This window comes from Miscanthus floridulus, chromosome 8 (assembly GCF_019320115.1).
Source record: "Miscanthus floridulus cultivar M001 chromosome 8, ASM1932011v1, whole genome shotgun sequence".
NCBI classification, from domain to species: Eukaryota; Viridiplantae; Streptophyta; class Magnoliopsida; order Poales; family Poaceae; genus Miscanthus; species Miscanthus floridulus.
In genome coordinates, this window is record NC_089587.1 from 60,778,424 (window position 1) to 60,804,534 (window position 26,111).

At 46.5% G+C, this 26,111-nt stretch overlaps 1 pseudogene; it reads left to right on the forward strand.

Moving 5' to 3' along the window:
- Window positions 1–21: 21 nt before the first annotated feature.
- On the forward strand, window positions 22–25,234 carry LOC136476491 (protein MICRORCHIDIA 1-like; annotated as a pseudogene).
- The last annotated feature ends 877 nt before the right edge of the window (window positions 25,235–26,111 follow it).

Sequence of the window (26,111 nt, forward strand, 5' to 3'; positions counted from 1 at the left end):
ATATCCATCCATCGGCCTATTACGTGCGAGGATGCGACGGCGAGGAGCGGTTTCGATTTTAGGGCATTCTGACTTTGAGAAATTCGTAAAAACCACTCCGGCGATCTCCTGCAGATCCTAACATCCAAGGCCCCGCCCCCTCAAATGCCGCTGGCGATGGACGGCAGCGGTGGCGGCGGCGGACGTGCCCTCGATTGCCGCAGCTTCTGGAAGGCCGGCGCGTACGAGGCCCCCACTGCGCCGACTAGAGAGTTCCAAGGTTCCTCACCTCACCTCCTCGAATTCCGCCCTCCTCTCGCGTCGCCGCTCGCTGATGGTGCTGTTTCGTGGCCGCAGATGCGCTGGAGGCGGGGGACTTCGACCGCGCGCGCGTGCACCCCAAGTTCCTCCACACCAACGCCACCTCCCACAAGTGGGCTTTCGGAGGTTGGTGATGCCTGCAGATTGGTTCAGTCTTATTGCTGTTACCCTGTTAGGGCAAGGAGGGGAAAGCGATATCCTCTAGTTTGCACAAAACAAAAAACAAAATAGATCCATCCTCTGATTGATGCGATTAAATGCATTCTATATGGCACTGTTGCTGCTGCTACACTTTGAACCGTATTTGATAAGCGATGGAAGAAAAAAATAGGTGATTATCTAACTGTGATACTTAGTTAGTAGTGTGATGTGTCTGTTATGCTGGATGAGATAAAACCAAGTTTGTTAGGGCAAAGAGAAAAGATCTTTTAGTAATTGAAAGAGTAGTCCCTTGATTGATATTAATGGGTTACGCTTACACTGCAGTGGTTCCTGTTAGTTTCATTGTTTCTGATTAAGTTTTGGATATGGAAGAAACTTTTTGTTCGACTGCCCCTGAGTGTGGAACTTTTTCATAGTTCTGTGTGTATTGATTGTGCTGGAACTGGTAGATGATGCCAATCGGTGTCTCTCTCTCTCTGATGAGCAGCTCGTTATTTATTAATTAGCACTGGCGGAGCCTTGTGGAGGCGCAAACTGGGCTGCGCCTAAAGTTTCGATTTGTTAGTCGCTGAATTCTCACTCTTGGTAGTAGGAGAATTCTTACTCTCATCGAGAGAGGATGACACTAGGAGTTGGGGCAATTTTCTTGTCTATTTCTCACACAAGCTCACACAAATGCCATACCAACCTGAGGGGTTGGGGTTACATATTTATAGGCTGCTAGCCAGCCAAGCATATGCCAAGATGCTAGTCTAAGATGCTAGTCTAAGATGCTAATATGCTGTCCTAGCTAAGATGCTGTCCTCTAGTCTAAGATGCTGTCCTCTAAGATGCTGTCCTCTAGTCTAAGATGCTGTCCTAAAAACAGAAAAACAGCCACAAGGACCATGTGAGCAACAACAGCCCCACAAAGACCAGCCACACATGACTTATCCATCATTCTCCCCCTAAGTCTTGTGCGTCGTCTTGTGGGAGAGTTGAACCATCCCGGTCCTGGAGCAGAGCTCAAGGAACTTGATCCTCCCAAGGGGCTTGGTGAGCAGGTCCGCAAGCTGGTCCTTGGTGTTGATGTAGTTCGCCTTGATGCTCCCTTCCTCCAAACAGCCTCGGATGAAGTGGTACCTCACCCGGATGTGTTTGCTGCGTTCGTGGAACACGGGGTTCTTTGCCAGGGCCAGAGCGGACTTGCTGTCCACCCTGAGCTCCACCGCTCTAGTGTCTCTGCCGAGGAGATCACCAAGCAGTCGAGCGAGCCAGAGCGCCTGAGTCGAAGCGGTGGAGGCCGCTATGTACTCGGCCTCGCAGCTGGACAGGGCCACCACCTGCTGCTTGACCGACTGCCAGCTAACGAGGCACTTGCCGAGGAAGAAGAGGATCCCGCTCGTGCTCTTGCTGGTGTCGATGTCGCCGGCGTGGTCGCTGTCGCTGTACCCGACGAAGTGTGCCGCCCCAGGACACCTCGGGTAGTAGAGGCCGTGGTCGAGAGTCCCCGCAACGTAGCGGATGATCCTCTTCACAGCCTGCTGGTGCTCCGTCGTCGGTCGCTGCATGAACCGACTAACGTAGCCGACGGAGAATGCCAAGTCCGGCCGTGTGTGGGCGAGGTAGCGAAGGCTTCCCACAAGGCGCCGGTATTGTGTAGCGTCCACCTCCTCCGTCGTGCTGTCGCGGCTCAGCTTCAGCCTCTCCTCCATCGGAGTGAGAGCTGGGTTGCAGTTGGTGAGCCCAGCTAGCTCAACGACGCGCTTGGCGTAGGCGGTCTGTCGAAGCGTGATCCCGGAGTCATCCTGGTGCACCTCGATTCCCAGGTAGAAGGAGAGAGGCCCCAGGTCACTCATCTGGAAGGTGGCCTTCATCTCTTCCTTGAATGCCGCCACCTCCGCATCCTTGGTGCCGGTGATCACCAAGTCGTCGACGTAGACACCCACCAGCAGGGCATTTCCTCCATTGCCCCGTCGGTAGATGGCCGCCTCGTGCGGGCTTTGCTCGAAGCCCATCCCCCATTAGCGTGGAATCCAACTTGGCATTCCACGCCCTCGGTGCCTGCCGCAAGCCATAGAGGGCCTTGCGCAGGCGGAGCACCTTGCCCTCCTTGCCGGGGATCGCAAATCCCGGCGGCTGGTGCACGTAGACCTCCTCCTTCAAGTCGCCGTTATGGAACGCCGACTTGACGTCCATGTGGTGAACACGCCAGCCCTCCTGGGCAGCTAGCGCAAGGAGTCGCACGGACTCCATCCGTGCCACGGGAGCAAAAGCGTCGTCGAAGTCGACCCCCTCCTGCTGCACGAAACCTCGTGCCACCAAGCGAGCCTTGTGCTTGACGATGGCGCCGGCTTCATCCCTCTTCAACTTGTACACCCACTTAAGGGTGATCGCGCGGTGACCACGAGGAAGGTCAGCAAGCTCCCAGGTGCGGTTCTTCTCAACCGCATCCATCTCCAACTGCATCGCGGCGCGCCATGCCGCGTGTCTCTCGGCCTCTGCAAACGACCGAGGCTCGCCGTCGTCACACGCAAGGTGCAACTGCGCCTCCAGGTCATGAGGCACCGGTCCCGGCACCGGCTGGTCGCCGAGAAGGTTCTCCATAGTACGGTACCGCAACGGCTCGCCGTCGTGGTACGCGTCGACGCGCTCCTCGTCGTGAGAGAGCGGAGTAGCGAGCTCAACCGGGCCGTGCTCGACACGAGCTGGTGGTGGAGTAGACGTGCCCGGAGTGGTGCCTGTCGGTGCTGGAGTGCGTGGCGTTGCCGGCTGTGGTGGAGCCGGCGGAGAACTCATCGCAGCCGAGGTCCTGGCTGCAGAGCGTGGTGTTGTCGGAGTAGCAGGCGCCGGGGTCGGTGGAGGCTCGGGGACTGGGGTAGACACGCTCGCCGAAGAAGAGCCGCCTACTCCCCCAGCTCCCTCGAAGTGGACGTACTCAACAGTGAAGTCGTCGTACGTCGGAGCCGAGCCATCGTCCACCGCCTTGTCCCACGCCCATCCTCGCCCTTCGTCGAACACAACGTCGCGCGCCGTGCGCACACGCTGTGTCTTCGGGTCGAGGATGCGGTAGGCCTTCGAGCCCTCCGCGTAGCCGATGAACACTCCCGGAGTGCTCCTGTCGTCGAGCTTGCTGATGTGGCCAAGCTCCTTAGCGAACGCGAGGCAGCCGAAGACCCGCAAGTGGGAGACCGTCGGTTTGCGCCCATGCCAAGCCTCGTACGGCGTCCTGCCGTCGGGCGCCTTGGTAGGCGAGCGGTTGAGGATGTAGACGGCCGTCACCACCGCCTCTCCCCAGAAGACAGCCGGCATGCCCCTCTGCTTGAGGAGGGCCCGAGCCATCCCCACAACCGTCTGGTTGCGCCGCTCGACGACGCCGTTCTGTTGCGGGCTGTACGGCGCGGAGTAGTGGCGCTGAATGCCCTCGTCAGCGCAGTACGACGCGAATTCAGCCGCCGTGAATTCGCCGCCGTTGTCGGTGCGCAGCACGCGCAGCTTGCGGCCGCACTCCGCCTCCGCAGCAGCCTGCGTGCGCCTGATGGCGTCCGCAGCCTCTCCCTTGCTGCCGAGGACCATCACCCACATGTAGCGGGAGAGGTCGTCGACGAGCAGCAGGAAGTAGCGTCGTCCTCCCGGTGTGGCCGGTGTCACCGGGCCACACAAGTCCCCGTGCACAAGCTCGAGCCTCTCCTTGGCTCGAAAGCTAGCCCGCTGTGGAAAGGGGAGTCGCCTCTGCTTCGTCAACACGCAGACGTCGCAGAGCTGCTCCACATGGTCGAGGCACGGCAGGCCTCGCACCATCTTCGTGGCGCTGAGCCGCTTCAGGGCCTCAAAGTGAAGGTGCCCGAAACGCTCGTGCCACTGCCACGCCTCGTCGTCCCGACGAGCAGCGAGACAGAGGGGTTGTGCCACCTGCACGTTAAGGACGTAGAGTCGATTTGCGCTTCTGGATACCTTGGCAAGAAGGCGACGACGGCGATCCCAAATCCTCATGACTCCATCCTCGACCACCACGCGCGAACCGTCCTCATCCAGCTGTCCCAAGCTGATGATGGAGTTCCTCAACGCGGGGATGTAGTAGACTCCGGTGAGCAGCCTGTGCTCACCAGACACGGCGGTGAAGATGATGGAGCCGACGCCCTTGATCTCCACGCCGGAGGCATCCCCAAACTTGACGGAGCCTCGGACGCTAGAGTCAAGCTCGGTGAAGAACTCCCGTCGACCGGTCATATGATGGGTGGCGCCGGTGTCGAGGCACCACCCGTCAGTCTTGTCGTTGCCGGAGCTGTCGCCGAGGAGGGCGTGTGCTTTTGGCTCGTCGAGGTGGAGGAGAGCCGCTGCGGCCGGTGCCGCTGGAGGTAGCTCGATGCTGGCATGTGCCATGAACAGAGCCGGCTCCTCCTCCGCCTGTGCGACGTGGGCCTGGCCGCGTCGTGGCTGTCGACAGTCCTTGGCCCAATGGCCAAGCTGGCCGCAGTTGCGGCAGGTGTCGTCTCGTGCCGGCTTGTGCCTGCCGGCGGCGCTGCCCTGGGCGCCTCCGCGGGCATCACCCTCGGCACGTCCTCGCGCCCCGGCTTGGGCGTCTCTGCGCGCCTTGCGCGGCTTGCCACGCTTGCGGCCGCCTGTCGCGGAAGAAGGCTCCCCCTTCCTCCGGTCACCCTGGCTGGCAAGCCACTGCTCCCGAGTGAGAAGGAGCTTCCCGCCAGTGGTGATGGGCCCCGAGAGGGACTGTGGCTCATCACTGTCGACGACCTTGAGGCGACCTATCGCCTCCTCGATCGACATCGTGGAGAGATCCAGCAGCGACTCGATCGAGCGAGCCATCTGCTTGTACTTCTCGGGGACGCAGCGGAAGAGCTTTTCGACAGCTCTCTCCTCGCCGTAGGTGTCGTCGCCGAACTGCACCATCTTCTGCAACAGAGTGTTGAGACGGAGAGCAAAGTCATCAACGTCCTCACCTGGCTTGAAGGCCAGGTTCTCCCACTCCTTGCGAAGTGCCTGCAGCGTGGACTTGCGGGCGCGGTCGCTGCCGATGCGTGCCGCAGCGATGGCGTCCCAAGCCTCCTTGGCAGTCCGCTTGCTGGTAAGCGAGAACTGCATCTCGGGCGGGACTGCAGCGATGAGAGCATCCAGCGCCCGTCGATCTAGGTCGTAGTCGACGTCGCCATACCGGACTGCCTCCCACATGTGCCGCACCTGGAGCTTTACCCTCATCACCGCAGCCCACTCGACGTAGTTGGTCTTGGTGAGGGTAGGCCACCCACCGCCGGGACCGACGTCCCTGACAACAGCCTGGAGCCTGTGGTAACCACGGTGCCGATCCGGGGAGAGAGCCACGCTGCCTGTGAAGGCCACGCTCTCCATCGACCCATCGGTACCGATCCGGGGAGAGAGAGCCACGCTGCCTGTGAAGGCCGCGCTCTCCATCGACCCGTCCGCCACCGTTGCCGTGCGCGCCTCCTCCAGGAGCGCCGCCGCCGTGCGCGCCTCCTCCAGGAGCGCCACCGGCGCGTCCGCGCCTGTCTGGGCTGCCGCCGCGCTCGTGGGCATGCGCGGCTGCCCCAGGAGCGCCACCGCCGTGCGCGCCTCCTCCAGGAGCGCCGCCAGCGCGTCCGCGCCTGTCTGGGCTGCCGCCACGCTCGTGGACGTGCGCGGCTGCCCACTGCGCCGCCCGCGCTCGCGCTGCCTCCCTCTCTAGCAGCTCGAGGTCCGCGTCGGCGGTGTCGTCAGCGGAAATGGAGCTGTCGATGCTGCCGCGCAGAGCCTCGACCTCCGCCGCCGCCGCACGCGCTGCATTCGCCGCCGCCGCTGCTTCCGCCTCCGCTCTGGCTGCTGCCAGCTCCGCCGCTGCCAGCCTCGACGCCCTTTCCGCCGCCGCAGCGGTCTCTGCCGCGGCAAGTTCGGCCTCCTGCCGACGCCGCGTGCTCGAGGCGACCGAGCGCTGAGACTGCCCTGCGGACATGACGCGCTACCGGGGGGCTGCTGCGTGGGGAGAGGGCTGCTTCAGACGAGCTGGGAGAGGAGTGAACAGGAGCGGCCGGAGGAGCTGCTGCTGCCAACAGCTGGGGCTGTTGTGGGGCTGGGAGAGAAGATGAGCAAGAGATGCTCAGGCTACAGGATAATACGGCTCCGATACCACTTGTTAGTCGCTGAATTCTCACTCTTGGTAGTAGGAGAATTCTTACTCTCATCGAGAGAGGATGACACTAGGAGTTGGGGCAATTTTCTTGTCTATTTCTCACACAAGCTCACACAAATGCCATACCAACCTGAGGGGTTGGGGTTACATATTTATAGGCTGCTAGCCAGCCAAGCATATGCCAAGATGCTAGTCTAAGATGCTAATATGCTGTCCTAGCTAAGATGCTGTCCTCTAGTCTAAGATGCTGTCCTCTAGTCTAAGATGCTGTTCTAAAAACAGAAAAACAGCCACAAGGACCATGTGAGCAACAACAGCCCCACAAAGACCAGCCACACATGACTTATCCATCACGATTGAGGCATGCCACCATGCAAGCCCACTGAATGCACTATCTCCCCACATGAGCCCTCTATTGATTACTCTTAAATTTAGTGTGTTGCCGCTAAACATTAATGCAATATGAGACACAAAGTGCGGTAGTACAATTTGATAACTACATACTAGTAATCATGTTCAGCTCATTTCAAACTCTGCATGAGCATAGCCTGTAGAAGCATACTAGTCGTAGTATCATTTTTCAGAGTGTGCACCGGCCCAGGAAGTGTTCACCAATAGCCATGCTGCAAGCTGCAAACTAGCCTATTGATACAAGCTATTCATGTTTCCTATGGCCATTACAATCAACTGTACAGTGTAGCTTTGCAAAACCTAGCAATTGTGAAGTTTCTTTTGATGACCATTTGTGTTGTGCAATACTGAAATGCCCCCCCCCCCCCCCCCCCCCCCCCCCCCTAATTTCACCTCGCACTCCGCCACTGTTAATTAGAGCACATAATCCCTGTTGGCATCATGGCAATTTAGCAACTTCCTGTCATCCCTAAATAATGTTTTATTGGAACAATAGTGACGACGAGATGATTGATAATTATGATGGGAATGACATCTGTTCATCTTTTATGTTCAAGATATCTGTATGTCTGGTCAATATTCCCTTACATTTTGTTCCTTCTTTTTTGTTGCAGCTATAGCTGAACTTCTTGACAATGCGGTGGATGAGGTTTGTAGTATTCATCTAAACATTTGTGCATTTCTCTTAAAACTAGCTGAATTTTCTCAGTTTGTTTTTGGTATATGTTGCAAATAGCTGTAATTGTCTTCTGATATTGTCTCAGAGAAGCAATGGTGCCACGTTCATAAAAGTGGATAAAAGCATCAATTTGAAAGACAATAGTTCAATGCTAGTTTTCCAAGGTATAAAACTCGAGGTTGGAATATAATTAGATTGAACAGGTTGGGGATAGATCAGAGTTTGTCCTACATTGATTTCCATTAACATGGATTTTCACAGATGATGGAGGCGGCATGGATCCTGAAGGTGTCCGTCGATGCATGAGTTTAGGATTCTCAACCAAGAAATCTAAGACCACTATTGGCCAGTGTATGTATTATTTTGTTTGAACTGGATGGTTTTACAGACCTTGACTAACATGATTGAACTTTCAAATGATTTAATCTTGATGAGGCTTGTGCACTCAAATTTCTGGAGGAAGCATATATTTAGTATATAATCCGTTTTAGGACGACTCTTTCATAACGTACCGACTGTCTCTCCTTACATCGTGGGCTACTCTTTTTCTAATCTAGGTGGACCTTCCCAGTTCTCACTTGTGCCAAATAGAGTCTGTAACAGGATAGGATAGTGGAGATTTGGAATTTTGGCTACCAATATAATCCAAGTTTGAACTAATAATAATATTTCCTAGAGCAATCACCGTCATGTGAGCACCCCTAAATTTTAGGTATATGTTTGTTAAGTTGTCGGTGGATTTTGTATACCTTCAAATGACACTCTGTGCTACAGTTGATAAGCTCGGTTTCTCACAAAAAAACAATATTTGATAGTTTACTTGTATGTCCATTACGGGATTGGTATTAAACAACTTAAGTTCTTCCATTTGAGTTGCAATGTTGTTGCCATTATGAATTATCAAATCTCAAATAGATCTGATTGTTTACTGTCTACATTCAAAGAAAAGGACTGCTTTGTCCTAGCTCATGATGATATTTTTGTTCGAACACTTGTATAATTTTTTTATTTAGTATCTAGCTGCTTTATAGTTTCATGTATAAAACTCTTGCTATTGCTGTCTCTTGTTACTTTCTCACCTTCTTCTACTGCACAGATGGAAATGGCTTTAAGACAAGCACAATGAGACTTGGTGCAGATGCAATTGTTTTTACTCGTGCAATCCGTGGAAGGTAAATGTTCTTAATGGAATTTGGATTTGATTTATTTTGAAAGAATTCATGGTACTTACTGAATCTTATTCTGTAATTAGCAATGATTTTCATATAGTTCATTCTCTTGCAGTAATGTTACATTGAGTATAGGTTTGCTCTCCTACACTTTTTTGAGGAAGACAATGAAGGATGACATAGTTGTCCCAATGGTATGTGAATTTTACAAGCTGTTTGTGTTTGAGGCAATGTTTTGTCTGTCTAGATCTTACACTTTCCATTACTATTGCAGCTTGATTTTAAGATCCAAGATGGGGACATTGTACCGTTGGTGTATGGTTCACAGGGTGATTGGGATAGTAGTCTGAAGATAGTACTTGATTGGTCCCCTTTTTCTTCGAAGGAAGAACTTCTGCAGCAGGTGAGGCACATTCATTCCAGGCAATGTTTAGTCCATTTTCCAGTCATTCTGAATCCAGTACTGATTTTTTTTTCCTGCAAATGAGTTATTGTGATTCTGCACGAGATGTTAGCCCACATATTTGGGATGGGGCTCTATTTGTCACAAGGTAGAAAAAATCCGATTATTGTTGAGTACTTGGGCTATGCGACTCTTCAGGACCCTGTCAAGTCGATCCTGCTCGACTGCTCCTGGTCCCAGCAGTATAGGATACCCATCATAATTTTAGTAGATTACCTTGAGTTGTATGGTTGAAACTAACATTGTCTTGCTGTTCTAGACAACTTCTTAACCCTTTTTGGTGGTCATAATCCTATTGGTTCTTTGTTGTGAATGAATTATTATTTTTTCATAAATCAATCTCCTTGGACTAGAATTAGCTATATAACATATTATCCATTAGTTAAGAGACGACTACGCCAAATTATTCAGCGTCTCCCTCTCGGCGTCCCATGTTCAGGCTCTCGCAGCTTTTGTTTGGTTGGTCTCCTCCCTGAGGGCTACAGGTGCCCCGGCGTGATGGTAACCACCTGCTGAGTTATGCTCCCTGGTCGCCTTTCTTTTCGTTGACTTATGGATCCTGCGAAGATTCTCATTTGGAATGTGCGGGGCTTAAACTCTACCGCACGTCAAGACTCTGTTCACACGCTGGTTCAGTCCATTAGAGCGGATGTTTGTCTCCAAGAAACAAAGATGGAGGCTATTTCTCAGCGGCTTGTTCTTTCTACGCTGGGTCCAGATTTCTGTCATTTCACGGTGGTGCCATCTGTAGGTGCCAGTGGAGGGATCCTGGTTGCGTGGAGGCAAGATATTGGCCCTGCTGGAAGCACTTGGGTGGATGCTCATTGCGCTTCGATTCAATTCCTCCCGGCTGACGGCGAACCTTGGTGGCTTACATGCGTGTATGGGCCACAAGGGAATGATGAGAAGATTAATTTCCTGCAAGAACTCCGCTCGATTCGCACTCACTGCCAGGGCCCATGGGTGATCGCTGGGGATTTTAATCTTATTTATAAGGACGAAGATAAGAACAATGCAAACTTGAATCGTGCTATGATGGGTCGTTTTCATCGTGCTCTGGACTGACTTGGCTCTCAAGGAATTGCCTCTCACTGGTCGTAAATTCACATGGAGTAGTGGCGGTGATTCACCTACTCTTAGCAAGTGAGACAGGGTGTTCTCTTCTATTGAGTGGGAAACTTTATTCCCAAACTGCTTGCTGCAAAGTGCAGCTTCTCAGGATTCAGACCATTGTCCTCTCATCCTAGGGTTGAATGATATGTTGCCTGGCAAGGGCAGGTTCCATTTTGCGTCATTTTGGCCTCGTTTGGGTGGATTCCAGGAGGTAGTTGCCCAGGCCTGGGGTTCGGTGGAAGCAAGATCCTGTCCCTTGGAGACATTGTCTCTGAAGTTTAAGTTATTAATCCGAGCATTACAAAGTTGGAGCCAAAAATGCATTGGTCATATCAGTACCCAGGCACCCAGCTTGGCCTGGCCAGAGAAATTATTCACCAACTTAAGATTGCTCAGGACACCCGGACAGCTCTCAGAAGGGGAGCTCTGGCTGCTGCATTCGTTGAAGAAACATTCTTTTGCTTTGAGTTCTCTCCAGAGAACAATTGCTCGGGTCAGGTCGAGGATTAGTTGGTTAAAGGATGGTGATGCTAACACGGCTCTCTTCCACTCATGCTCGCCATCGAAAGAGGAAGAATTTCATCTCAAAAATAGTTTCAGAGGAACAAGTGCTGACGAATCATGAAGACAAGGCTGCTGCAATCTTTGAGTTCTATAATCAATTGTTGGGTACAAGTGCCCAGCGAGACTTAACCATCAATTTGGATGTGTTAGATTTGAGCCAGCATGATCTCGCGGACCTGGACCAACCTTTTACTGAGGAAGAGGTGTGGGGTACCATCAAGCACCTACCTCCAGATAAGGCCCCAGGGCCTGATGGTTACACAGGACGTTTCTATAAGACAGTGTTGGCCAACCATCAAGAAGGATATAATGGCAGCCATTGCAGCTATACAGCGAGGGAATTACAGGAATCTTCATCTTATTAACTCAGCCCTGTTAACCCTCTTACCCAAAAAAATGATGCGACAATGGTTAAGGATTTTCGACCAATTAGTCTCATTCATAGTTTTGCCAAGTTGATCACAAAGCTGCTGGTCCAACCGCTTGGCAGGGAGACTCAATGAGCTTGTGTCGGCCAACCAAAGTGCTTTTGTGAAGGGGCGTTGCATCCACGACAATTTCCTTCTTGTCCAAGAAACCACCAGGTTCTTGCACCAACAAAAACAGCCACGGATCCTTTTGAAGCTGGACATTTCTAAAGCATTCGACTCCGTGTCATGGCCTGTTTCTGTTAGAGGTTCTTCAGAGAAGGGGTTTTGGGCCCATCTGGCGGGATATGATCGGTGGCTTGCTTGGCTCATCATCTATCTAGGGTGTTGCTTAATGGGGTTCCCGGGGAGGTCTTTTATCACCGGTGAGGGCTACGGCAAGGCGATCCATTGTCTCCAATGCTTTTTATTCTGGTGATGGACGTCCTGAATAGCCTGATTGAAAAAGCTAGCGCTGAAGGTTTGTTGCAGCCCCTTTCCACTCGAAGTATCCATCATCGTGTCTCCCTTTATGCCGATGATGTCGTTCTGTTTCTTCGTCCGGTCGCTACAGACCTACAAATAGTACATGCTTTGTTATAGTTGTTTGGTACTGCTACGGGGCTCAGAACCAATATCCAGAAAAGCTGTGTCTCACCTATTCAATGTTCTGAGGATGACTTGGCTATGGTGCAGACTCATTTTCCATGTGAAATCCAGGAATTTCCTTGCAAATATCTCGGCCTTCCTCTTTCTCTCAAGAAATTAACTCGAGCACAGTTGCAACCTTTGATTGAAAAAGTTGCTGATCATCTGCCAGGGTGGAAGGCTGATCTGTTGAACAGGGCTGGTCGGGCTACTTATGTACAATCAGTTCTCACTTTCGTTCTGATCTATTTTGCTACTGCATTGGAGCTTCCTCCATGGTGTTTAAAGGCAGTAGACAAGATTCGTCGTAATTTCCTATGGAGAGGCAGGAAGGAGACAAATGGTGGACATTGTTTGATTGCATGGCCCAAGGTTAGTCGTCCGAAGGAATTGGGTGGCTTGGGTATTTTGGACCTACAGAAGTTTGGTTGGGCTCTCAGGGTTAGATGGCTGTGGCTAAGTAAAACTGAACCCGATAAGCCATGGGATGCCTTCCCTGTCACAATTCATGGAAATGCCCAAGCTCTTTTTGCCTTGGCCTGTGACCTCAACGGTTAGCAATGGGGCGCACACCAAGTTCTGGACCGAATAAATGGCTGAATGGGTCTTCTATTGAGCTATTGGCCCCTCATCTATTTGCATGTGTACCAAAAAGGAAGGCAAGAAGGCGCACTGTTAGGGAAGCGCTAATGGAAAATAGTTGGGTGCTAGATATCCAAGGTCACTACTCTGTAGCAATCTTGGCTGAATATCTAGATATTTGGGACTTGGTCCAGGAAGTAGTACTTCAACCTGAGGTTGATGATGTTCACAAATGGAAATTTGAGGCTTCAGGAGAATTCTCTGCCAAATCGGCGTATGAGGCTTTCTTCCTTGGGGCAATCCTTTTTGAGCCAAGCAAATTGATTTGGAGTAATTGGGCTCCCAGGAAGTGTAAATTTTTCCTCTGGTCAGTGGCACATGACCGTTGTTGGACGGCTGATAGACTTGCTCGACGTGGTCTGCCCCATCCAGAGCATTGCCCATTTTTGCGACCAGGAGGATGAAACAATCCAGCACCTCCTATGTTCATGTGTCTTCTCACAGGCAATTTTGGCACCAGCTGCTTCGTCGTTTTGGATTACCGGATGTTGCACCTCAACCAAGTGCGGCAGGGTTCTTTGATTGGTGGCAACAAGCTGGCAGCACTTTCAACAAGGACGTTAGGCGAGGCTTTAACTCGCTGATCATGGTGCGTGCTTGGATCCTTTGGAAGGAAAGGAACGACATAGTGTTTAATGGTGTCTCGCCCAGGTTACATCGGGCGCTTCTCCTTGCACAGGATGAGGCTAATCACTGGATGCTGGCAGGCGCCAAGGGTCTCAGAGGTCTGGTTGCTGCTAGTCACGGTGGCTAGTGGCTCTTGTAGTTGTGGTTTTTTGGTCGTCTCTTGTTTTTGAACAGGCGCGTTTGTAATAGTAAAAAAAAAAAATCCCGAGGTGTGTGTGGTGTGGTGTGAGTTTTTTGTATTGGCTATTTTAGCCTTTCCTTTCCCTATCTTAATACAATGATCCGCAGCCCTCCTGCGTATTCTAGAAAAAAAATGTTACCATTAATGGTTAAGAGTGCCCAATATATAAAGGGCGTACCCAGTGCAGAGAGCTCCCGCTCTGTGCGGGGTCTGGGGAAGGGTGTTAGTGGCAAGCCTTACCCTCGCCTGTGCAATGCGAGGAGACCGTGACTTGAACCCGGGACCTTCCGGTCACAGGCGGTAAGACTCTACCGCTTGCACCAGTCCCGCCCTTCAAGAGTGCCCAATATATAACCTGGCTTATTGTAGTGGTAGGTATTCCTTATCCTCGAACCTCCTGTTGCGAAACTGAGGGAGTATATGCATATCAAATCTAGAACCAAAGTAACCTTCAATAGTTCAATGAATGCATACTACTGGATGATACATCCAGGGGTAGAATTGTACATACATACATTGAGAAATACAGTGTGCCTTTGTTCCATGACCAAGAAGTGGGTAGAAGTATGTTTGTTGTTATCTTTTTGTTGTGCCCTTACTCCCTTACTCATAATTTCTTTTGTCCTCTCCCAAAGTGGCATCCAGATTTTTTTTATCAGTACTATTTCCGATGCATTGAGGCATGTATGCTTTTTACATGGCTGTAATCCTTTTATGACAAGCTAAACTGATTATCTTATTTTTCTGAAGCTATTCAATAAGCAAGTCGGTCGGTTATGTCCTTGCTGATGAGCAACTAATTTTTCAGTTTACTTTTATACTGATAGTGTTCATATGCATTCAGTTTCAGGATGTTGGTAGTCATGGAACTAAAGTGGTAGTGTACAATTTGTGGATGAATGATGATGGCCTTTTGGAACTTGACTTTGAGGATGATGATGAGGTGAGTGTTCATATAATTTTCATCGCAAGACCATGTTGTCCATTTTGTTTGGTTCCATTTATCCTATCAGAATTCACATAATGTAAGAAATGTTATATATAATCAATGTATGTGGACTGTAAAGAGTGACTTTCCTTGTCTGATGAAAATGCCTTTAAGGCAGCAGCAACCACAATACATGTTATTGTATTCTTTCTCGATTGTGTTTGTTTCCTTCAAAGGGCCTGTTTGGATCCCATGAATTCAAACCAATATCTAGAAAGTGCTTCTCATTTTGTTATTAGATTACTTTCCAATTCCTCTCAATTCCTGGGAACCAAACAAATTATTTGCACATAGGACTAACAGAGATTAGGCAGATTAGATATGTTAAAGATGATTATAAAACTTGCTAGTGAAGTTATGGTTTTGCTTTATATCATTCTAATTTTAATTCCTCTGAAAACAACCTGACTGATTTGTTCTATTTGACTTTTCTCAAGGAAAAGGGTAAGTATAATTGTCCTAGGGTTAATATGTATACTTGATGAACTGTGTTCTCCCATGGCATTAATGCTCTGTAGGAATCTGGAATTGAATACCAAGATACACATTTAGTTTAGCTTTGTGAACTGTTGGAAACAGAGGTCCCTATGTTGTATTTTGCTGCAGAGCAGGATATTTGCGATTTTTTTAAATGTCACACATGAGAATTAAGAAACTGAATGATGTTTGCCACTGATTCCAGACTTCTTCAGTTCTTTCACTGCATAGCCTCATTCAGTTCTTTACTGTTATTATCCACCATGCGTGCGCTTGTTTTTTAACACTGGACTGTTCATGTCCTTATCTTCAGTTCTGGTGCTCATTTTTCAGGACATATTACTTAGAGATCAAGGTAGTGCAAGTGGGGGGTTCACAAAGAGTCAGAAAGAAATTGTTAAGCAACACATATCCCACAGACTCAGATTTTCATTGCGAGTAGGTTTTAGTCTTTATATTCTTGATTTTCTTTTGTCCTTCCTAATTCTTTATCTGTTATCTGGTTGGTAACATTGTGTTTCTCCTTACCCAGGCTTATACCTCCATCCTTTACCTCAGGAAGTTCGATAATTTCCAAATTATATTAAGAGGAAAACCTGTTGAGCAGTTATTTATCACTGATGAACTAAAGTTTAAGAAAGTCGTTACTTACAAACCTCAAGCTGCACATGATTCCCATGTGGTAAGTAAATTTGTGCAATTTCCACCCATGTTTCTTGTTTCTTAGTTCTCTAGTCTCTACAACTGGTAATAATGCGCATTGAATTTCATCGATGGTTCCTGTTTGGCTCAATGAGTTTGTCAGAAGTTACAAAAGCAGTCACTCTTTTCAGTTTTTGGTTAGCCATTCTTTAACTTTTCTTTTGTGATGAAATGGTGCCTTCAGTTTTTCTTTACAGCTACATTTCTTTTGTTTATGATACTATCTGTTTATGTTTCTTTACTACTATGTTTCGATTTATCTATATAGGCCTCGGTAAAAATTGATGTTGGTTTTGCAAAGGAGGCCCCTATTTTGGGCATTTTTGGGATGAATGTCTACCACAAAGATCGTCTTATAATGGTAACATCTATCCCCACTTGCCAGCAAACATCTGGTTACTTTTCTCTATTTTAGAGCAGTTTCTGTTTTCATTACGCACCATGTTGTTTAGCTTCATTTTAAACCAACATTTCTCCTATCGGCCAATAGTACACATTTATGGGTAGGTGGAATTTGGGATATTTAACATAATTTAACATAATTAATGTACAATGTACTGCAGAAGCATGCCAGCCAACTATACACTGCATATATGTACCAGAAGTAATACCTGTAATCCATATTTCAAAAAGCACTAGGTGCTAGGTTGCTGGGCAGACTTCACCTAGCTACTAGTGTGGCTAGGCATTTGTACCTTCTGTAGGTTAAAGTAATGCCATGTTAAATAAATAAAATTTGGCATATACATGCATCCATGAGTAATATGTCCATAGTTCATCTCATCTTTAATTTATCTGATTTTTCGTACATAAATCAAGCCCAAAACTTCGTTAAGTGCTAAGTGGAGAAAATGCCTAGGTGCTAGATTAGGAAGTGCTGCTCTAGCTAGCGCCTAGGCGCTGCGTTTCTAAACAGAGCTTGTGAGAGGACTATTTTCAGCTATTGATAGGCAATAGTAGACTTCTTATTGGGTACCTACTTTCCAACTAGTTGTCTGCAGTCCTGATAATTCAACTTGTGGAATAAAACTACAGTAGGGATAATGGGATAAAAATGCCCATTTGTTTTATAATTATTTTAAATTATATCTTTTGCAATAATTGTAGTTGGCATGTGCTTGCGTCTGTGATCCCGATTGATGTCTTCTTACTGGTGTAGAAATATTTAGCTCCATCTTCAAGACCTTCAATATGACAATATCTGATTTAGATGTTTGCTGATGTCCAATCAATGTCTCATGCCTTTAGTCCTAGCGAAACATTAGAATCTCCATTCTTTTGAATGGTATCTAAACCTGTTATGTAAGGGTTAGGGGTAGCAAGTTTTCTAGCAATTTTTTTTGTATGTTCTGGCAGTTGTACACTTTCTACAATAATTTTGCTGGTTTTTCTTAGCATAGTGAGAATTATCTAAATGCTCATTAATCCGATATTTTTCTAAATGTATGTTTCTGAGCTGAGCCAATCATCTTAAATGCACAGTTTTAGGGACTCTTTTTTCTTCTTTTTGAATGCAGTTCTAGAGATTCAAATATTATATCTCCTTTTTTTTTTGGGTTGGAACTGAGTTTCTGCTACCTTCCCCCCTTTATAGCCTTTCTGGAAGGTCCTTCAAGAAGGATCTAGCAGAGGGAGAAGTGTGGTTGGTGAGTTTCATATGTTCAGTAATCAGTACTGCAGTTATTGTTATTCATGTTATTTCTCCCTGTGATGACAAGTGTCACAATTCAGGTGTACTTGAAGCAAATTTTATTGAACCAGCACATGACAAACAAGATTTTGAGAGGACACCATTGTTTATTCGGCTAGAAGCAAGACTTAGACAAATTATTATTGATTTCTGGTAAGTGCTTCGTTCAGTTCTTTCCTTGTGCACCTCAATCTTATAGGAAAATAGACAATTTGTTCCTATATTAGAGTCATCACTGTGTATACCTATGAAGGGCGGGCCTGGTGCAAGCGGTAGAGTCTTACCGCCTGTGACCGGAAGGTCTCGGGTTCGAGTCGCGGTCTCCTCGCATTGCACAGGCAAGGGTAAGGCTTGCCACTGACACCCTTCCCCAGGCCCCGCACAGAGCGGGAGCTCTCTGCACTGGGTACGCCCACTGTGTATACCTATACCACATTGAATACATAGCAAAAGGAATAGCCCTTGTAACCACCCAAGTTATTCTGGCATTAACTATCTGCAACACTACTAGGGACTGAGCACTATATGGTATTTGGTGTTTGCAACTTGTACTATGTCTGACTAAGGATTAAAATGTTGCAGTACTTGCATAAATGAAAAATGTTTGCTTATGTCTTGGTGATCAAATTTGAGTGGAATCTATGTCTTTGCAGGAAAGAAAGGTGCCATTTGATTGGTTACCAGCCAATAGATCCACAGTTAAGATCCCAGTATAAGGCCACCCTCAAAGATTCGGGTGGTCCTGGAACTCAAGTTCACCATAAAGCTTCCAGTGCCCGAAGGACTGGAGGGCTGTCGTCAAACTTGCTACCAGAGACATACGATGACATAAACTGTTGGGTTAGCAAATAATGGTGCTCAATACTACCCTGTTCTTTGTTTGTACTAGTATTTTATCATTTTGTGGTGGTTTGATTATTATAAAATAAAATATTTTTTCAATGCTTTATGAATGTGTGTTGCTGAGTCTGCAAAACTTCTGTGTCAAGAAATGATGTGATATTTTCCCCCTCAAACACGCAGGAGATCTGCCTGCCATTGCATTAGGAGATCTGCCTGGTTATTTTGATGCTGCTTCAGTTGAAGCTCATTATCTGACTAAATAATGGAGTAAATACTGAAAACACAAATGTTACGATGCACTGCAAGCTTGAATATCCACTGGTGTCAGCTTGTCATAATAAACAGCAAGGTCAAAGGCATACATTTTTCTCTGATTAATGTCAAATTCGTATATACGAAAAGTTCTATTGAACCTTGGCCTTGGCAATATGGGCACACCCAGTGCTTGGCCTTAGGGCACATTTATGGAGAAAATTTCACGCCCTAGGGGCATAGGAAAAATTATTATAGCAGCTGTAGCATGAGATACTGTCGGTGACATCCATTCTTTGCTTTGTTGATCTAAATTCTTGCACTTGGAATGGTGGGTTTTATTTATTATAGACTGGTGATTTAGATCCTGATTTCCTTGTATTTTAAGCATCTTTCTACATGAGAATCTATGATAGCTTATAAGTTATGTTATCTAATTAATGTTCTTACTTTGTTCTGTTTTGGCCAGGTTCTCTTTTGCAATCGTCTGGCCAAGCACAAGAGAACAATATGGAGTCAGAAGGCTTGGATGAGGTTTGCTCTTTTTAGGCTTTCAATTATGTTTTGTTTCTAGTTAGGCGTTTTTATCCTTTTATTTCCCCATCATAGCTCATGTGAAAAAAAAACACTGTTAGCTACCACTAATGTTGCTAATGAATGTTTGTTACTTTGTTTATTCGTTAGCCCTTCCAAGCACACCTTAGTTTACATGTCTGTCGCTTCCTTATTTGATTTTGTGGTAACACAGAAGCTAATCATACAGGTTGGACTTAGACGTCCAGTTGGCCAGTGCAGGAATAATATCTTTGTAGTAAAGAGAGGAAATGGTGCAAGTACGGATGTACTCTCCTAAGAAGTGACACCCAAATTCACGCACACAAAACTTTTACTAAAACAATACCGCCACTCCATAATGCGCTGAGTTCTTTTGCTCCTGAAAGACACAATAGCCTTGCCTCATCAGAAATTTTCTGCGACACACATTGACCCATGGAGGCACTCCATCAGAAACTCCTGTTCCGGTGTTTCCAGAATCCAGATCCACCATGTGTCTAGAATCACAAGGGAGTTGAAACCTTCTATGTGTGCTTCTTCTCAACTCTACACCAGGTCCAATGCCACCAATGTGCTAACACCATGTCATTTTGGTGGGGAGTGAGAGTACAGAGGCCAGTCTGTGTATAAAGCTTTAACATAATTGTTGGAGTATAAGCGAATTGCCCACCTCTCCCCATCAGCTTAAGCTTTTGGGTTGAACTGGTCAGTGCATGCAACTCAATATGGTGTCAAAGCCAGAGGTCTCGAGTTCGAATCCTGGTAGGCATAATTAAATAAAATAATTGTTGTCCGCTCCTATTCCACGTCTGAGGCCTAAGGGAGCCTCCACGTGAGGGGTAGTGTTGGAGTATAAGTGAATTGCCCACCTCTCCCCATCACCTTAAGCTTTTGGGTTCAACTGGTCGGTGCATGCAACTCAATAATACTGACTCTCCGTTTTACATGTGAAGCCATCCTTATAACAGCATAGTTGTCGATGCGCATCAAAAGTATAGTTTACCAATAAATTGTGCAAAATATAAATTTTCTTGTGATAGGTGTAAATAACTGCAATTTTGTGATAATTATTTGACATACTTGTAATTTTGTGAAATTTGCTCAGTTTATTATTGCTGTCTCCACCTTCTATCAATTAGAAATCCCAGTTACCCTGGTTCATAGTGACTGGCCAGTGTTGTGACAACCTTTACTACTAGGTTATTTTTAATTTGTAACACAATCTTTGTTAATCAATCATAGCATTCCACCAAGTAAAATTACTATTGGCACCTAACAATTTTTTTTTTTGCCTCGTTCAGGATCTGGTGGAGATTGGCTCCTCTGGTGTTCTAGATCCTAATTTTATTGAGAAGCTGAGTGAAGAAAACATTGCTCTGTTTTCAAGGTAAAATTGCTTTTACTATTGCTTTCATGTTGTATCTTGGGGAGTTTTGGAAAGATAGTCCTTATGCATGGTTACTGCAGTCATTGAAGAGTTTCTGCATGGATTTTAAATTACTGATCTTGTTAATTAAAAGTTTGAGCATGGTTTTGTTAATAAATGCATTGCAGCATTATGTCCTGTCCATTTTATATACACTACCTCCATTTTATTTGTGCATCATGTTTCTTATCAATAATCATCCCTATAAAATCCTCAATAATCTTTATAAATTTCATGGACAGAGTATGTGTCGCTTTATGTTACATGTATTTCTGGCATGCTACTACATACATTAGGGCGTGTAGGGTTCACGCTTAACCCTAAACTTCACAATAACTGTAGCAAGCTATACCTTTGTTAGTGCCTAAGCCTAACCCAGACATCATAACTTAGCCTTTTTATCAACCTTGCTGCGACAGTTCATGTGGCAAGCCACACTTTACTTAACCTAGTTTTTTTTTGACGGCAAAAGACTGGGGGAGATCCCCACAGTGAGAATTTTAATATTGAATTTAAGAAAAGAACGTACTTTACTTAACCTAGTTGCAGTGAAGTTACTGAACAACTAAAGTTGCCCTAGCAAAAGGCAGGGCAACCAATGGAGTACTGTTTAGGATGGTCAGATTAAAAAAGGTCTCAATTCTATCATAATTTTGGTGGCTTGATCAATCTGGAATCATCGCAATTGCTGCGTATTTGATGGGATTATCCCCAACCTGAATGGTGTTCTGTTGCTCATTAGAGAGGAGTTACTTCTATGGAGTCTGGCTGGGGCTAGAGGAATTTCTCATCTCCTCGCTCTAGTGCCAAGTGCAAAGTAGGGCTCTCTTTCCTGGTCGAGGTCAAGTCTTTTTTGTAATAGGCGAGCAGTGGTTTTTTAAGTGAGGTGTGGTGTGTGTTGTTGTTGTTTGGGTTTTGGGGTTTTATACCCCTTTTTCTTCTTAATATATAATGATACACAACTCTCCTGCGTGTTCGAGAAAAAAAAAATGGAGTACTGTTTACTTTTTTTTTCCCTAGAACAATGCAGAAGAACTACGTGTCATTTCATTAAGAGAAAGAGACTGTACAAAATGTATGGAAAAAACGGGCAAGGAGTCAAGAGGTCTCCCCCTTACAAAAGCCCAACACACACCCTGCCTTACTAGCCCTCGAACAAGGGAGACGATTGCGACCTTCACAACCTACCTAGACCCTAAAGGTCATGGGATAGCAACCTTATGAGGAGCTCCTGAAGGACCGTAGCACCAGCCAGACACCACAAACTGCCCTCCACAGCCACATTGTATAAAAGGGTCTGAACATCTGGGTGAGCTCCCACAAAAGCACAAGCGTTCCTTTGCTTCCAGGGCTCCCAAGCAACAAGGATGATCAGGGAATTAAGTCCTTTGTGCATCTCCTTTGGAACACTTGTTAAAGTACTATACCACCAGCCATAGAAGCAACTAGTAGATTCTGTTGCCCTTTCTGCATAAAGTTTAAATTTCTGGAAAATCAAGGTCCAGACCTGCCTTGCAAACACACATGAGGTGAGGATGTATTTACTTGGTTTGGAACACTAAAGGGCAGACCCAGTGCTGGAGGCTCCCACATGAGTGGGGTCTGGGGAAGGGAAAAACCGAGGCAAGCCTTCCCCCCACAAAATCTGCGGAGAGGCTGTTTCGAACCCGCGACCTGGTGACTCAGTGAGACAGCTCTCACCACTGCACCAGGCCTGAACACTAGTAACTCAAAATATCCATTGCACTTTCAAGGACATTATAAACTTCTGTGCCATATTTGCTGCATAGTAACGTCAAGCTAGCTAATCAGACTTGTAGAAGTTTAGTTGTCTCATGGATCGAAAAAACCTAATTAAACCTACGTTTACTCTCGATTAAACCTGAAATGGACCCCTAGCGTCTCGTTTAGGGCCTAGGCGTCCAATAAAACTCTGGACATGTCTAGGTGGTGCGCGTAGGCCTGAGGTAGTGCTTAAGTGGCGTAGAAACACGAAAAAGCGGTAGCCTGGCTGGCTTGATGGGCAATGTGTGGCCATGTGGGTGGGAGAGCAGGAAAAAAGCACGCAGAAGAGCCAGGGAAAAGGGTAACAGGATGTGTGGGGATCAAAATTGCAAGTCTTTTCACCACTTCTTTGCAAGTTTGCAAGAATTGGAATGAAATTGCCTTAATGTGTTACAATTCCTTCTGAGATTGAAGTTGGGCATCTAATCTGAGCCACATGTGTTGCCAGAAAAATAAATAAATAAATAAAAAAGCACAAACACTTAATCGTGTTTTATCTACGTTTAATCCATCTAGGTAGTAGCCTAGCGCCTAGCGTCTTTTGGAACCTTGCGTTGTCTGATCTTGGTAAAGAAAGTTGCAGCTGGTCTTAGTTTAGTGATTTCCTGACTTGCTGCGGTACTATTCCAGTTATATGATACATATGTGCTCATAAACACCCTTCTGCTAAACAGCATTTTCAGTTCATGGGGTTGGGTTCTGCGAGGTATTGTTAAACTCATCCTGCCCTGGTTCATTGCACCCTGAAACTGAAAAATATTTTTACAGGCGTGAAGAGCTTCGACAACGAGATACACAGTTGAAGCAGACGGTATGCATATCATGCTGAGCCATTAAAAAGCGAAGTGAAAATATCATCTATCTGTTCAGAGCTGAATGCTGCTGCTTTGTAGATTGGAGACCTGGAGCATGAACTGGAGGAAACAAAAAAGAAGTGTGGTCAGCTTGCTGCTCAGCTCAAGGCATGGAAGAACCAGCAGCATCTCCCCTAAATGTGAAGGTTAGTTTGGTTACCTCTGGCAACATGTTTGCCCTATGTGCTTGGGTTTCAGTTTTCTGTCGCCTGTCTAGCTCTTTAACCTTACAACTGTCTTTCTGAAAAAAAAGGAAAAGAAAAGAAAAAAGGGGAATGTGTTTGTGAATGTGAAATCCTTGAAGCAATCAGGTACTTAGTGCTAGGAAAATTTTCAGCCATCAGGTACTTAGTGCAATCTCTGTCTTGTTAGCACTCCTATGGTGGTTGTTTTGTCAAACAAATTATCGTGTCTGATTTGTGGCAGGTGTAAAAACTATCTATGGCTCAAGTGGAATTAGCTAGCTTTTAGTCCCACAAAACTGATCTTGTTGTAGAATGTAGGCTGCAATTTGAATTTAATTTTTTTCAACTTTTGATCAATGGACATTGATTTTGGCTCTAAATACACTTGTTTTTTATGTTAGTTCTAATTGAGAGGGAGGTTTATGGGTGAGAACTAATTAAGCTTGTTTTTTTCGTGGTTCTGATTTCATGACCCTGGTCATGTATAGAGCCACCCCCACCCCTTCCTTTTCGGTTAGGGTGGGTGTGTGGTGCTTGTTTTTTCGGCTTGCTGGGTTTCTTTCTAAATCTAGCATGTCTTGTGTTTCTCTATCTTAATGAAATGACACGCAGATCTCCAGCGTAGTTCGAGAAAAAAAATCATGACTTGATGAATGCAACGAGTTAAGTGCATCGTTAGTTCATTGTAATTACCAGGCAAGTACAAACAAGAATCAGGATACCACCTGAGAAATATGGAATTCTGACCCATTTTGTTGTATCCATTCACATGATCTAAAAATTACCTGAATTGCTTGCATTTCTTTTTCTTTTAATGATCAATGATGATGTGCACTCAATCATTTCATAATCATTCTCTAGAATATCCAATAGCTGAGGTATGGATTAAATAAGTGATCACTTGAACCCCCCCTTTTTTTACTGTTTCGTATGGGATACAATTGCTTCTTCTAGATGGTCACTACTTTTCTTTTTTACGGAAATGACATCACATGATTTTAGTGACGTGCATAGGGAAATATAATTAGTGGATGATGCAGTATATTATGAGGTACAGGGGTTTATATATTTGTTTTTATGCGCCTGCATGTTTTTATGCTTCAGTGTGTTAAATGGGAGCACCAAAGTAATCTACAACTTGCCTGTTCTTTGCAATCCATTTTATTCATTTGACCAGCCTTTTCGCCGATCACATAACGTAGCGACCAAGCGTAGTTGTTTTGGGTATGATAAATAATCAACAATTCATTCTTGTAACTTTTAGTTTTCAATCCTTGAAAAAGGGCACGCACCAATTAGAATTTTTTTTCCTGTTTTGTTAGTAAGATAAGATTGGATAGAAGCAAGTATGATTTATTCTGCAATTGCTGCAGGGCATGATTAAGACTGAGGACACGGGGTACACGACAACGACCAGTACTGACAGCAAACAGAATGTGACAATGAAGTGCTGATGCATATAATTTTTAGCTAGTGGGCTAACTCATGGTTCAGTTGTAAAAAAAAGTGTAGGATGTAAATCTTAGGCGTGTGCTACTGACAGGATGGTTGTCATGTGCAAGGAAGATGGCATGAGTGATTCCAACTGTTAATTACCTCTGCACAATATTGTGTAAGGCCTATGCTCCAGCCTTTTGAGCATTCAAGTAACAAAGAATTGCACTTGGCAGCACCAAGTCTCGCGCAGTGCAATATGCAAATGCGTCGCACTAGTTTTATTGTTTAACAAAACTGGGGCCAGTCAAAGAAGCGTCTTAAATTAGAGGCGAACGAGCCCGAACAAAACTGGGGATTTTCTTAAATAAGAAACGAACCAGCTGATCAAAACTGGGGATTGGCTTAAATCAGTCCGAAGTTCCGAACAAAACAGGAGCTTGGCTGTGTGTGTGGGTTCATTTTCAACGCATAATGCATCCTCACAAACTGGCTCGGTGCAAGAGGCCATACATATCTCAGCCCAGCAGAAGACGCCCGTTGGGAGCTCTCTCTCGTTGGGCTGCAACGGCTATTCCGGTAAAGAAAAAAATTAGATGGAAATACAGTATGCAACGTCCTCTTGTGCATACATGGCATCCTCACCTCATCATGATCTAACAGCATGCGTCAGGTTGCCTTCGGCACCTTTGGTCGGCTGGTCCTAAATCCTAATGCAATGGACGATAGAAATGCGGTTCAAGACGAAGTCCCATGATGAGCGTCACCCAATTTTCCCTAGAAGATTGGAGAAAATTTGATTGCTCTAGCAATCTTCGACAATGAACTTGCCACCTGGGCCTCCATTCGTATAGATAGCACTGGGCCTCTGGCCCGATGACAGGAAACAGAATCAGGATCAAACATTGAATATCTGAATTTACTGATAGGAACGAAGAATATGAAATGCATATTTCAGGATTAACTCCTTAAGTTTGTAATCGTTAGTTTTTCATTAGTTGCTTGCTTCAGTACCTAAGGTACTAGACTAAGAGACATCGTGCGATGAGTTTTCTGGTTGGAGGTGCATGCGGGCATGATAAGTAGAGCTTCTCCATTGATGGAGATGTCTTCTTAGGTTCCTCTCGTACACACCATCTGCTCTGGGAGGGCCGATGGTCGGATGTGACCTAGTTAGGGTGATACCACTATTGTATAGGATGGAGGAGATCGTGTATAGGGAGGTGGAGTGCTCTGGGAGGGCGGGTGGTCGGATGTGACTTTGTTAGGGCAACACCACTGTTGTATAGGATGTGGAGTGCTGCTAGGAGGGCGGATGGTTGGGTGTGACCTAGTTTTGGAAATTCTTATTAGAGATGCTCTTATCTCAACTTCCAATCTTTCCGCACATGGAAATCGATCCAATCGTGCGGAAATATACACGTGCATATCAATCG